This window comes from Leopardus geoffroyi, chromosome B2 (genome assembly GCF_018350155.1).
Source record: "Leopardus geoffroyi isolate Oge1 chromosome B2, O.geoffroyi_Oge1_pat1.0, whole genome shotgun sequence".
In the NCBI taxonomy this organism is placed as follows: Eukaryota; Metazoa; Chordata; class Mammalia; order Carnivora; family Felidae; genus Leopardus; species Leopardus geoffroyi.
This window is the reverse complement of record NC_059332.1, coordinates 1,702,041-1,714,520: the sequence shown is the minus strand read 5'-3', so window position 1 is coordinate 1,714,520 and position 12,480 is coordinate 1,702,041. Positions and strand designations below refer to the sequence as shown.

Genomic DNA, 12,480 nt, shown 5'->3' with positions numbered 1-12,480 from the left:
AGAGCGAGACACAGAATCTGATGACGTAGGTTCCGGGCTCTGAGCTGTCAGCACAGAGCCTGATGTGGGGCTCGAACCCACCAACTGTGAGATCATGACCTGAACTGAAGTTGGACACGTAACCGACTGAGCCACCCAGGTGTCCCTGGGATTTGTTTGTTTTAAATTAAATCCTCTCCCAAAACTGCCAAGCCAACATGTGGGCACCTCCATCTGTCCCAGTCTTTTTTAGCAGCTGGATATTATTTCCATTAAGCAGATGGGCACATTTTCACATTTTGATATTGCAAAATATTACACTGAACATTTTGAACATATTTTATTTTTAATTCTTTTGTGCGTAAAGAAAAATTGTGGAAAGATTATTTTGAAAGATATTGTGAAACATCCCTTCAGAAGAGTATTTATCATGACCCCCCACCCCCCGTTTGCATGCACCCTATCCAAGGCCTGGAAGGGATAGTCCTGTATGACGTATGTTTTTTTTGTAAAAGTTGCAGAAAGATATTATAATGGAAACTAGTGAAGACTGTTGCCTCCTTCTACCGCAACTTATCCTGTTACATCATCTAGGCCTTAGAGTGGCTGTGTCTAATTCTGTACAGATAATGTCTATTCCTTTTCTTAAGCAGGACCCCCTAAAAGGTGTAAGCTTCAGACCTCACAAAATCTGGATACCAACGGAGGCACGCAGGAAAGTGCTCCGACTGCCTTGAGGTACATTTTGCTCCTCGCCTCTTCAACGACACCACGGCGTCAGATTTCGTGCTCGGCCTGGCCTCTTGGAAGTCTGACCTACTTCTTTTTTTTTTCAACGTTTATTTATTTTTGGGACAGAGAGAGACAGAGCATGAATGGGGGAGGGGCAGAGAGAGAGGGAGACACAGAATCAGAAACAGGCTCCAGGCTCTGAGCCATCAGCCCAGAGCCCGACGCGGGGCTCGAACTCACGGACCGCGAGATCGTGACCTGGCTGGAGTCGGACGCTTAACCGACTGCGCCACCCAGGCGCCCCAAAGTCTGACCTACTTCTGGGTCGGAGCTCACAGTTATTGCCCAGCGGATATTTAGCCGAGACTACAGATGGCTGTGTTCGCCCTTTTGGTTGGTCCCTGGTATAACAGGTAGCTTTCTGGATGTTGAATCTGCAATCTGAGATCGAGTTTTGCTCAATGGCTCCTCTCGAGAAGAACCTTTTATATTTTGTAGTTGGTGGGATGGTGTCTGCACTCTCAGTGGTGTTCAGTTTCCCTACTCTCACCAAACAAACATAAGACCCTGGGAAGTAAGTTCCACTTTCTAAAGTTCACCTGGAGACCCTCCTGGGGTGCCCAGCACCTTCAACATCTCCAAGGACACACATGTCCCCAGAGCGCTCAGTCCACCCCACCCCCCCGGGGGACTCCAAGCACCACCCCTGCCTAGGTTACTTCTCACCTCTCCCTCCTCCTCATTCCTGCCACCTGCCCCCAATGCTTGGAAGGCAGCATGGAGGTTGCAGGAAAAGCTTCCAGTCCATCACAGGCGGCCCAGGGTGGGCTGTCCTCACACCAGCATCGGTGCAACTGAACCACAGGGAGCTGAGGCTCAGGGACAAGTGTGTGCCTCCGGAACACTACTGTCACTGTGTAGACAGGAACAAACTGGAGGTAAAGATCAAAACTAGGAAGTCCTGACACTCAATTTACCTTTGTTTATTTTTATTTTTTTTTTTTATTTTACGCACACACACGCTGGGGAGGGACAGAGAGAGAGGGAGAAAGAGTCTCAAGCAGGCTCCAGGCTGAGCCTGGGTGTCACAATGGTGAGAACATGACCTGAGCCAAAATCAAGAGTCCCACTCTTAACCGGCTGAGCCACCGAGACGCCCCTCGTTTTACCTTTAGGATGATGAGAGAAACAGGGTCTCAGGAAGGAAGGATTTCCTTCAGCAGGACAAGAGCTACATTAGGAAGCGACAGGTGTGTGTGTTTTGTAAAGATGACTCTCTTCTATGTCATAAGAGGCACCTCCGCTTACCGGGGCTGTGATCAGGCTGATTGCAGAGGGAATCAACCTTTTCTGTTGGGGTGTTGCCATAGCAACAGGTGGTGTCTTCTTTCCACCTTGTGGGTGCTAGTGTGAAGAGGTCTCCCCCACAGTGTTGACTCTCTCCTGAGATGGCCCGACAGCCCTGCCCGTGTGGGAAGTCTATATCCACGGTCCTTCTCCCAGCCAAGTCCACCTGCAGCCTGCGGTTTTCTCGGCCACGCAGCACTGACATCCTAACCGACACAAAGTCCATACTGCAAATAGACCCTGGACTTCCAACTGCCCTCCTGGAACTTGATGGAACAGATGGAGTGAAGGAACAGAAGGAAGAACCACTTCTTAACTATTGAAGAGGAACTTAACGATGTAATCATTATGATCATATCCAGCATCAAGGTCCCACCTGTCCTAGTTCAGATCCAATAATTCAGATTTATTCCAAGCCTCTAAATGAAGGTCACGGAAGGCCTGGGGGGAGGGGTGCCTGCACCCAGCTGACCCAGGACTGGAGAGAAGGCCACGGAGCAGCTGCCACCGGAGCAGAGCCAGCCAGGCACATGACGGAGGCTGGGAGAGAGTGTGGACACTTGTGCTGGTACCTCATGTGTTCCGTGGCTCTCCTATGCCTTCAGGAAGCGGAGGGAATCCCTATGGGTATTGACAAGGGCTCCCTCCTTGGCCTGTCAGGCCCAGTCCTAATAAAGAATCCTATTGAGTCCTGTTTGGGCATGAAGCCTGCTAAACCAGCTTAGGTGGGAAACCCCCTACCCTTGATATCCAATCAGGTTCCTTTTGCTCCACTAAATATTCAATCAGGTCTTTTTTGGTTGCGTGCTTTTATTCTGTTTTGTCTTGTTTTAGCAATTTTCCATCCAGCGACTCCCTCTCCCTGCCCATTGGCCATGAAGGCCCAGCTGCCCTCATCGTGTTCCAAGGGGAGGTCAGTCTCCCTGTGCTACTTCAATGGTCTAAATGAAGTCTTCCTTGCCTGTTTAACCCCATCTGGTGCAAGTTTTCTTTGATAGTTCCCTCAAAGAACTTACAGACACATCCTGGGAATATTTCTTATCCAGAGAAAACAAGCTGTAGTCGGCTGTGTAGAGGTGTGACCAGGGTAGAATGAATCAACTAACAGTAGCCAATTTTCTGATGATATGAAAACAGATTTTAAAATCTGTACAAGATAGGAGAGATGTGGCTGGGAAGATAAAAGACCAGAACAGCTTTCCCGGGCTGAACATTTACAGAAATAAAGAGAATTCTGGGTGATTAGATATAACATGTAGATACCTAAGGCAGATACAAGGTTTTCGGGTCAACAGAAGAAACATCTGATGCTTTATTAAATCACAGACTCCAAAGCACACACTCCCTGAGATCATAATTTAATAGATTGAGTGAGGCCCAGAATTCTGCAGCTGAAGCAGTCCGGAGATCATATGTCAAATATTGCTCTCAGCTTAAAAAAATAAAAACAAAAATTCAAATGAATTGAAACAAAAATAATTCTGCTTTTATAAATGTAAGAAGTGTTTTGTCATGATAAGGGAAATGGAAATTAAATTGTATTGCAATACCCCCTTCACCTACTAAGTGAACAGAGAACCCAAGCTGACAAGATGCTCTGTTGGGGAGGGGGAGGGGAGCAAGATTATAGGTTTGGAGTGTAGAGGAATGAAATTCCTTTGGTGGGCAATTTGGCAATATGCATGAATATTTCCAACGCACATAACCTAGGACCAGCAAACTCATTTCTTAAAATGTATGCTGCAGTATTTACAGGTGCACACCATCGAAATTACATGTTGGGGGCAATGGACACTTTGTTTTTAAAGTTATTTTAATTTTAGAGACAGAGAGAGAGCACAAGCAGGGGACAGGCAGGGAGAGAGGAAAAGAAAGAATCTTAAGCAGGCTCCACACTCACTCCCATGATCGGGTAAGCATGACCTGACCTGAAATCAAGAGTTGGTCGCTTAATCGACTGAGCCACCCAGGGGCCCCAGAGATTTTTTTTTTTTTTTTTTGAGGCGACACTTTAAACATGTTGAAAATTGCAGCATAATTAAAATACATCTATAGCTGAAAATTTCATGCAAAGTACAATACAAGCAATCATTTGCACATCTTTGTGGGTGACTTTATCATTTAAGTCAGGCAAGTGTTTTTCTATATCCCTCAGTGGACCATTCTTCAAAAGACCTAGGGACTCCGCGGTGAGTATAACCATCTTTCTTCTCTCCAGAAGGTCCGCATCTCAGATGCTGGATCCAGTGACCCCACTCTGACAGGTGCTGCGGACCAAGCGTTACCCGGCAGACCCCGGACGCTCTCACGGAGCCCCCCGGTGTGCACCCCGGCTGGGGTTCAAAGAAAACCTCCCGACGAGGGTGGGATTCGAACCCACGCGTGCAGAGCACAATGGATTAGCAGTCCATCGCCTTAACCACTCGGCCACCTCGTCCGGTGCCCGCTCCGCGCGGCCGGACTCTTCGCCCCGCGGTGGGTGCCGCGGTGACGCCTCCGCGCGTTTGCTCTCCCCCCACGCCGCCTCCACCCTCCCCGCCGGACCCCGGACAGGCGTTTTCGGGTCCCTCTCTTTGAGCAGGCACAGCCGGCGCGCCGCCGTGTGACGCGCGGACACCTGCTGCCCGCACGTGGCCAGCGCCCCGGGAGCGCCCGGACTCCGGGAAAGGCCGGGATCTCTGGTACTCGCCCCTGCAATGCGTCAGACCGCGGGGGGCACACCTGCATTTCCCTCCGGTTCGCTTCTCTGGGCCTTGGCGCGAACAGAGACCGGGGAGAACTGGGCTGCAAACAAGGCTGCACGAGGGCGCCCGGCGGAGACGGCGTGGGCGCCAGAGCAGAGCGGAACCTACGCAGGGCTGACCTGGCGCGGCCGCCACCGCTCTTCGGGCCCCGGGAGCCCCAGGTGGGGAAGCCCGCGCCCCGGAGAGTCGCAGGTGGGGAGGTCGGGGCCCGGGGAGCCGCAGGTGGGGAGGCCCTTCCCCCCCACTCCCCGGGGAGCCCCAGGTGGGGAGGTCGGAGCCCCGGGGAGCCGCAGGTGGGGAGGCCCTCCCCCCTCCACCCCGGGAGCCGCAGGTGGGGAGGTCGGGGCCCCGGAGAGTCGCAGGTGGGGAGGTCGGGGCCCGGGGAGCCGCAGGTGGGGAGGCCCTTCCCCCCCCCCCCCGGGGAGCCCCAGGTGGGGAGGTCGGAGCCCAGGGGAGCCGCAGGTGGGGAGGCCCGCGCCCCGGGAGCCGCAGGTGGGGAGGTCGGAGCCCCGGGGAGCCGCAGGTGGGGAGGCCCTCCCCCCTCCACCCCGGGAGCCGCAGGTGGGGAGGTCGGGGCCCCGGGGAGCCGCAGGTGGGGAGGCCCTTCCCCCCCCCTCCCCGGGGAGCCCCAGGTGGGGAGATCGGAGCCCAGGGGAGCCGCAGGTGGGGAGGCCCGCGCCCCGAGAGCCGCAGGTGGGGAGGTCGGAGCCCCGGAGAGTCGCAGGTGGGGAGGCCCTCCCCCCTCCACCCCGGGAGCCGCAGGTGGGGAGGTCGGGGCCCGGGGAGCCGCAGGTGGGGAGGCCCTTCCCCCCCCCTCCCCGGGGAGCCCCAGGTGGGGAGATCGGAGCCCCGGGGAGCCGCAGGTGGGGAGGCCCTCCCCCCCCTCCCCGGGGAGCCCCAGGTGGGGAGATCGGAGCCCAGGGGAGCCGCAGGTGGGGAGGCCCGCGCCCCGAGAGCCGCAGGTGGGGAGGTCGGAGCCCCGGGGAGCCGCAGGTGGGGAGGCCCGGGCTCCATCCCGCTCTCCGTGACACTCGGTGCAGGCCACCTAGCCAACTCCATCACCACCCTTCTCCCCCGGAGGAAGCCCACCTTGGCCGCCTCAGGTAAACCAGCATTCAGAAACTCCTTTCACTCACTAGACTACGTTAGTTTTTTCTATATTTCGTGCAGGATTTTGGAGAGAAATGGAAGAGAGAAGATTCTTACTTGCCAAGATGCCGTTGCATTTTCCTTCCTATGAAACCTCTACTTGTGTTCTGAGCTCTGGTCTCCCTCCCAGGGTCCCTTAACGAGTTTATAAACTCACCTTTGCATGCACCGCCCATCATGGGAATCCACGGGTTAGAGGACTGAGGACTTGTTCATTTAGTGAGTCAAACAATCGTGTTACTTTTTCGAATGAGGTCGGCTGTTATGATTTTCCTTCAGCCTCGAGTCAGGACTCCCGTTTTGTTGTTCGAAGCATCCCTTCTCATTGTCCTGTTCACAGTTCCAAGGAAACCTGATTTTATACCAGTGACTTCAAAACTACTTCTCAAGACAACTTTTCAAGAGAAAATTTACCTGTTAGATTAACCAAGATTTGTCTTTTACACAGGTCTCCCGCCATACTCCCCAGAGGGCAGGGATCATATTTCATTATTCATCATTTTACACCCAGCACATCAGCGTGTAGAATGAATATGTAAAGTGCTTTAAAATGCCTGACACTGGGGGCGCCTGGGTGGCTCAGTCGGTGGTCAAGCGGCTGACTTCAGCTCAAGTCATGATCTCACCATTGGTGAGTTCGAGCCCATGTTAGGCTGTGTGCTGACAGCTCAGAGCCTGGAGCCTGCTTCCAATTCTGTGTCTCCCTCTCTCTCTCTGCCCCTTCCCTGCTCATGCTCTCTCTCTCCCCCCCACTCAAAAATAAATAAACATTAAAAAAAATGTAACACCTGACACTGCAATCACTATGTAAATGCTTTGCATTATCATTATTATCCCTCAGAAAAGACAACCAGCAGAGAAAACACGAATCAACAGTATGTGCAGGCAATCCACAGAAGTAGAAACAATTCAGACGACAAACATAATAAAAGAAGCTTCCCTTCACATATATTTAAAGATATGCTAATTAAAATAGTAATATATCCTCCCCTCCATTAGACTGACAAGTATTTACAAAATTCATAGTAACAAATCTGGGCCAGAGTTTCGGAAAGCATGTTTTGAAATACTGCTGTGAAATTGTAACTTGGCACAAACACATTAAAGGATAATTTTATAAGACCTATTAAAATTTAAAAACATACATCCTTTTTCCCTTCCTAAAACCCAACTATCAAGTAGGGATAGGAGGGAGGTAACTCCGACTATAGTATGTGTAGTTTTGTTATCATTATTATTTTAAGTAAATAGGAAGATAAATTAATAGAGTTTTAGATAATATCAGTGAGGCCGCTTAGCCTCAGCCTCAGTTTTATGAAGACTCAAATATAGACTTTTCTTGGTATCTCCAGAGTACATTATACATACAATTATTGTATATTTATTTGATGTTAACAGAGTTCATGTTTAAATATAATTATTTCAACTATATCCCAACTTTTAGAATATTCCTTTTGTATTTTATTTTAAATATGGTAGAAAACTGAAAAAAAAATGCCACAGGCCCTTTGCAACTTTGGAAAAACCATGATGGGCATTGACATGAAAAATGCCTGGAAGAATATATACCGACTGTCAAAAGTTGTTATATCCAGGGCTGCAGCTACGGGGCTCCAGCACTTTCCATATCATTTTTGTAAGGTTTTACTTTTTACTTTAGTCTCAAACATGTATTAATTATGTAAATATAGACGGAGATAGGACTTTCGGTTTCCGATCAACATGTAGAGAGCTTGGAAGGCGTCACTCCCATCCTCACGACAAGGAAAGAGCTGAAACAACCCTTCTTAGACCCATCAGAGAACTGAGGTCACAGAACTAACTGCTGCCCCCAAACTGGAGAGACAGGTAAATGATCACAATTTTCCAGAGCAGAAGCCAGGAGGTGGCAGCAGAAATCAATACCAGGGCAGGAAAATTAAACCGTAATTAACGAATTGCTGGAGGCTCAGTGTAGAGTAGCTTGAGGGGTGAACACTGCAAGGAGGCTCTGTCCTGGGAGAGCCCTCTGCTTTCCCGAGTTTTACCTCCAGGAGCTCCACCAGGCTCCCACTTTGAAGGCCAAGAAAAAATACCCTCTGGCCTGTGGCTAGGAGAGGGGAGAAGTAGCCATTCTGAAATGTAGTACACAATAGCTATTCTTGAATGAATGCATGAGTGAATGAATGAATGAATTTAAAAATCTGGATTTTTAATAAAAGCACCGCCAAGCACCAAAATGCAAGGTAGAAGAGCTTCCTTTGCAAGGAGGAGCTCTTTGTTCTCCTAACAAGTCGGTCCCCAAGGAAGCTACTTTATCACGATAAAACTGCTAGCAGACAACACAGGAGAAAATCTAGGTGGCGTCAACTCTGGCAATGGGTTCTTGGATGCAACGCCAAAAGCATGATTGTTGGACGAAATAACCAATAAGTGGTACTTTATTAAAATTTAAAAACATATGCTCTGCTAAAGGCAGTATCAGGAAAATGAGAAGACAAGCCACAGACAAGCCACAAAAAATATCTGAAAAACGCGTATCTGATAAAGGACTGGTACACAAAATATACAAAGAACTCTTAAAACTCACAAACAAGAGAACAAACAACCTGTTTACAAAGATAGGGAAAAGATCTGGACACTTGACCAAAGATGTACAGATGGCAAGGAAAGCATTAAAAGATGCTCAGCATCAGGGCACCTTGGTGGCTCAGTAGGTTGAATGACCAACTCTTGATCTCAGTCAGGTCATGATCTCAGGGTTTGTCCAGAGCCTGCTAGGGATTCTCTTTCTCCCTCTCTGCCCCTCCCCTGTGCATGCTCGCACTCTCTTTCTTTCAAGATAAATAAATAAACTTAAAAAAAGAGATGCTCAACATCCTATGTCATTAGGGAATTGCACATTTAAACAACGAGGTGCCGCTACAGAGCTATTAGAATGGCCAAAGTCCAGAACATTGACAACGCCAGATGCTGGTGTGCATGTGGGGCAACAGGAACTCTGATTCGTTGCTGGTGGGGATACAAAAGGCTGCAGCCGCTCTGGGAGACAGCTTGTTAATTTCTTATAACACTCAACACAGGTTTATCCTATGAGGGAGCAGTCGCGCTCCTTGGCATTTACCCATATGAGTGACAAACTTGAGCTCCCACAAAATCTTTCACGTGGATGTTTCAGCAGCTTTATTTGAAATTGCCAAACTTGGAGGCAACCATCCCTCAGTAGGCGAATGGATAAGTGAACTGGTTCATCCAGACAATGGAATACTATTCAGTGTCCCCCAAAATGAGCCATTAAGCCGTGGAAACACAAGGAGCAACTTTAAATGCATATGACTGAGTGAAAGAAGCTGGTCAGCTTTAGTCAAAACTCCCATAAATAGTATAAGTTAAGTCTTGTTAGATACAATTTAACTGTCACTTAACTAGCAGCTGGAGGTAATTTCTGCTTAAAATGACTACTGATTTATTTGCACTTTTAAAACGTTTTTCTCCTGTCATTATTTTGCTTCAACAGATATTGTATGAGTTTTTTTTCCCTCTCTTTTATTTATTTGGTGGCTTATTAATTTTTTACAACTTTTTTTCTCCATTTGTTTGGAATGTAATCATTCCATTTCCATTGTTCTAGTGAATATTTGAAGTAACATATATAATTATCTTAACAAAATATAAAGAAAAAGATCTTGATCTTTTAAAAAAATTATTTGAGAGAGAGATAGAGGGCAAGCAGGGAAGGGACAGAGAGAGAAGACAGACCCCCAAGCAGGCTCCGTACTATGAGCACAGAGCCCGATGCGGGGCCTGAACCCACGAACTGTGAGATCATGACCTGAACTGAAGTCAAGGCACCCCCCCCTTGATCTTTTTAAAAAACATAAAGTCTTTCAAAACACTTTAGTCCCTCTTCTTCCACTTTTTAAAAAATTGTGGTAAAGCTCACCTAACATAAAATTCACTGTTTTAATTAAAGTGTACAATCCAATGGCATTTAGTCCCTTCACAACGTTGTGCAGCCATTACCACTATCCAAACATTTTCATCACCCCAATCACCCCAAAGGAAATCTTGTACCCATTAAGTAGTCATTCCTCAAACCTGCACTCACCCCCAGCATCTGGAAATCACTAATCTGCCTTTTGTTTTTTCTATGGATTCACTTATTCTGGATATCTCCTATAAACGGAATCACACAGAATGTGGCCTTTTGCGTCTGGCTACTTTCACTCAGCATAATGTTTTCAAGGTCCGTCCATGTTGTAGCCTTCCTTTTTGATGACTGAATAATACTCCACCCTATGGATATACCACCTTTGTTCACTCATTTATCAGTCTATGGACACTTGCGTTATTTTCACTTTTTTTGCTATTGTGAATAGTGCTGCCATGTAGATTTGTGGACAAGTTTTTGTTTGAACACTTGTTTTCAACCTTTTGGGTATCACCCAGGAATGGGATTGCTAGGTCCTACGGTCACTTCTTGTTTATTAACTTACTGAGGAATCACCATTTTCCACAGCTGCCACACCATTTTACATTCTCACTAGCATTGTCCAGAGTTCTAACTTCTGGATCGACTCAGATTTTCTATTTCTTCACGATCCAGTCTTGGGGGATTGTGTGTTTCTCAGAATTGTCCATTTTATTTAGGTTTTCTGATTTGTTGGTGCATAATTGCTCATAGTACCCTCTTATAATCCTTTTATTTCTGTAAGATCAGCATTAATATCCTCACCTTACTTTCGGCTTGAGTCATTTGAGTCTTTTGTCTTTCTTTTTTATTCACTAGCTAAAGATTTGCCAATTCTGTTATCTTTTCAGAAAGCAATTTTTGGTTTCATTGATTCTATCGTTTTTGTGCTCTCCATTTCATTTATCTCTGCTCGAATCTTTATCTTTTCCTTCCCTCCATTTCCACTGAGTTAAGTTGCTTTTCTTTCTCTGGCTCCTTAGGGTAGAAAGTTATGTTACTTATTGAGATCTTTCTTCTCTCCTAATGCAGGCATTTACAGCTATAAATGTGTCCCATAAAACCATAAAACTTGGCGTTTTGTCTTTATTTTCTTCCAGCCAAGTATTTTGTCCATCTCCCTGATGACCACCTCTTTGACCCAGTAGCTGTTTACAAGTATGTTTTTAACTCCACATGTTGGCGTATTTTCCAGTTTTTGCTTTGTTATTTGATTTCTGGTTTCATTCGATAGTGGTTGGAAAATACACTTTGTATGATTGGAATCACTTTAAATTTGCTGAAACTTGTTTTGTAGCCTAACATAAGCAGCTTCTGTCTCCAGGCAGCATTCTCTGGTTGCTATTTTTATTAGATTCCAGAGTTCTGCAAAAGTTGTTTCTGGTTTTTTGCCACCTAATCGTTGCTTTAGTGGAGACGCGGATATTTGGAATGCCCTCCTCCTCCTCCTCTCTGGTTATGCCCCTGCTCGCCATTTTTTATGGTTACAAATTAGATACTACTATTATTTTATTCAGGTAATTATTGTTCAAATTTTCCTACATGCTCACATTTTGTTTGTTCTCTATTTATTGTTGCATTCCAGACTATCATTCTAGTATTTTTCTTTTTCTCTGAAGTATATCATTTTGAGGTTGTTTTAATAACTAACCTACCATTTACCTTGCCTTTGTAAAGATAACCAATAAGTGATTAAGAAAGGTGACTCTTGGTAGAATATTAACAGATAAAAAATGCAAAAGAAATGCTTTTTAAAAATCACCATTTTATAACCCGCAATGCATAATGAATCTAGGTAGTAATAATCAGTGGTTGAATAAGCCATTAGGTGGATCTGAACCCACCCATAAGGTGATCCCATAAGGTGTGGATCTGAACCCACCAAACAGCCTTAGCGTAATTGGAAGTGGGAGAACCTAGGTTATATGCCACCTGATGTGATACTATAGGAAATCCACCGCAAAACCCATAATGTATTCTAGCCTAAAACAACTGAATATGAGTCTACCAAAGCTTCACTGTCTAACTACCAGTTTACAAGAGATATGGAGAATAAGAAAAACACATTAGGTGCTACCGCAACGGTGAAATCAACCACACTTAGAACATAAGAAATTCTATGGGACAGATAACCCAGTTGCATAAACAAGTGAACAGCATAAAAAAAAAATAAAAGAGACCCCTTTAATCTTGAGAATTTTAAGAGATTTTCTCAACCAAAAGCAATGTGTGGACCTTCTTCAGATTACGAATGAAACAAATCAACAGCAACAAAAAAGGCATGTTCACAAAACCGAGAAAATTCACCATGGACTGGGTATTAGATAGTATGAAGAATCTTGTTAAATTGTTTAGATGTGAATTTTGTTGGAATTTTGTTTTTTAAATGACTATTATCTATTATCTATTATCTATTACCTATTCTCTATTATCTATTTTTTTTTTCAACGTTTATTTATTTTTGGGACAGAGAGAGACAGAGCATGAACGGGGGAGGGGCAGAGAGAGAGGGAGACACAGAATCGGAAACAGGCTCCAGGCTCTGAGCCATCAGCCCAGAGCCCGACGCGGGGCTCGAAC

General features: G+C 46.4%; 1 protein-coding gene and 1 non-coding gene across 3 annotated transcripts in view; both read right to left on the bottom strand.

Moving 5' to 3' along the window:
• LOC123609414 (zinc finger protein with KRAB and SCAN domains 4-like) overlaps positions 1-12,480 on the bottom strand; it is a 455,099-nt gene that overhangs the window by 295,657 nt on the left and 146,962 nt on the right. The gene's annotated exons all lie outside the window — the stretch shown is intronic.
• On the bottom strand, positions 4,414-4,495 carry TRNAS-GCU. Its single transcript has one exon. It is a non-coding gene; the product is annotated as a tRNA-Ser (tRNA).